We start from the raw sequence: 2,727 nt of genomic DNA, 5'->3' as shown, positions 1-2,727 counted from the left end.
GTTTAAAGAAGTCATGTGACCTCTGTGTTTGTCAGACAGATTCACACATTAAACACACACAACTAGTTCTGTTACTACTTCTTTTTTTTTTAACATACATTTGAATATTTTTCATAACAAAACGTATTTTGATCAAACTTGGCTGGGCCAGGCCAGTGCCGCCCTGGCCCGTTGCTGACTATACGCCCTGACACACACACACACACACACACACACACACACACACACACACACACACACACACACACACACACACACACACATACTTACACATACACACACACACACACACACACACAGACACACACACTCTCTCTCTCTCTGTCTCTCTGTCTCTCTCTGTACAGCAGACACACCTCCAGTCAATGCACACCAGAAGCGAGTTGTGACTCAGAATGAAAGACACAGGAAGGGATGATGTAAAACAGAAATGCTCCTGATGGAATTTCCATGCTGTTATCATCAGTTTTATTGTTGAGTTTGAGTGTTTGTTATATGTTCAGTTATTAGAGGACAGGTCTCTGTGTAAAGTGCAAAATGTAGCAGTAAAGTTTGTATGTTTATGTGTTAATATACTGTATATATGTTTTATTGTTGTTTAACTGTCAGCTGCACATGCTCAGTGTAGACAGAAACAACATGGAGGTAAACAGTTAGCAGGAACACTCTGAGTCCAGCAGAGGGCAGCGTGGACCGGGTATAGTACAGTGTATAATTATATTGCACAGTGCTGTTTTGTTGAAGCAGTTCCAGCCACTCACACATACACCAGGTCACAGAGGAAAGGTTGTAACTACAGTCCAGCGTGGTGAAACAGATCAGAGATGGAGAGAACAGGGAAGGAGAGAAAGATGACAGGTTACTCTCTCTCAGCTCTCATGGCTCTATTAATGCTCCTGTTGTTCCTTCTGTCTGCAGCAGCTTCTGGTAAATATCAGACTTCATTATGAAAGGATTCATGTAGACTTTATTTTATTTTCTTTATTTATGATTTTAATTAGTCTTATAGAATGATGTCGTCTTGTTAGGAGAAAATGTAAATGTGTTTAAAACAGATACATTGATGGATTTATATTTACAATACATTTCAGTTTCTTTTGATAATGAGACTGGATTTATGAAAGTGTGAATAATGTTTAATAACGGTTTTACATGGAATAGTTCAATGTTAGGATTTCATGTAAACATATTATGTAAGATATTTAAATGTATTATACAGTATTGGTTTTGTGATAAACAAGTGTTGTATTCAACTTTTTCAGTTAAAGGGTGATCTTATGTTTCACCAACTGCATGGACAATTTTTGGTTCAAAAAGGGGAGGGAACCAGAAGAAGGGGGATGGACAGAGAGAGAGAGAGAGAGAGAGAAAAAAAAAAAAAAAAAAAAAAAAAAAAAAAAAAAAAAAAAAGCTGAAGAAGGGGAGGGAACCAGAAGAAGGGGGATGGAGACAGAGAGAGAGAGAAGGAAGGAAAGGTATAGGACTGAGAGAGACAGAAAAAGGGAACGAGCAGAAGGGAGGGTGTGACTATTGCAGTTTCAACATTTAAATGATCTGCATTTCTGTGTGTAATACTAGTAGTATACATGTCATTTAAATACCTCCAGTTAGAAAGATGAGAGGAATCTGTGTATCTGATGTCTGAATGTGTGACACCACGTGACTGAATGATATGAACTCTTCTAATTCTAAGTGGTGCTGTATGAACTGGACTGTTGTTGATTGGCCGTGCTGGACTTTACAGACTCCCTGCCTGGGATATGATTTCTTTATGTATTTATGTTGTAGTTGTGTGTATGTGTACTTGTATGTGTTGTTTGTAACTTCAAATGCTTTCAATAAATTAATTGAGAATAAAAATAAAAACCCAGGCGGACATAGGGCCTCTCAGCTGATCTAACAGCTGATTGGTTCAGAATCGACTCAACATGATGACGTTTTATATCAACTTTTTATTGATTTTGAATCGGAGGGATTTTAACTGTTATTTGTCTGATTTAAAGTCTTATTCTGTACAGAACACATGTTGTGAGGCTGATAGTTGTGTTTAGAAGTCAGAGAGACTAAATCTGATCAGATTACAGATCATCTACAGTCTGTTGGTGATTAAAATCAGCAACAGATCGCATGTATATATATATATGGGTTTGATAACATTTTATTAAATCGGAATCAGACCACAGTGTTTCTGTCACTTCCTGTTCAGCCTGAAGGCTGCTGGAAACGGCTGGTGACTTGAGAGCGGATTTTATCTCCGCCCCCCCCGCCTATAGCTGTTCTCTGCTGGTTGCTACTGTCTCCGCCCCCCTCGCCTCTACGGCTGCTACTGCCGCCTCGTCTACTTGGAGTTCTTCTCCAACGAGTCTGATGTGTCTGAGTCACCGCCATATTAGACCAGTAAACTACGGTTTGGTGGATGGTGATTACCCCGGCAGGGTGAGGCTTCATTACTGGTATTTGTGTTCCTGTTCTGTGTATAATATAATGTTAGTTAAACTGGTGTGTTATGTGTATACTGTTAGTTAAACTGGTGTGTTGTGTGTATAATGTTAGTTAAACTGGTGTGTTATGTGTATAATATAATGTTAGTTAAACTGGTGTCTTGTGTGAACTGTGAACACTGTTTGAATAGGAAGTGTGTTTGTTCTGTGTTTATAGTGTGAAAGTCAGAATATCTCTTATTATAGTCAATTATTCACGTCTTAGTCTCTTAGTTTATTGTGTGTT

The sequence above is a fragment of the Perca fluviatilis genome, chromosome 14, assembly GCF_010015445.1.
Source record: "Perca fluviatilis chromosome 14, GENO_Pfluv_1.0, whole genome shotgun sequence".
Taxonomy (NCBI): Eukaryota; Metazoa; Chordata; class Actinopteri; order Perciformes; family Percidae; genus Perca; species Perca fluviatilis.
Note: the sequence above shows the minus strand (reverse complement) of the source record.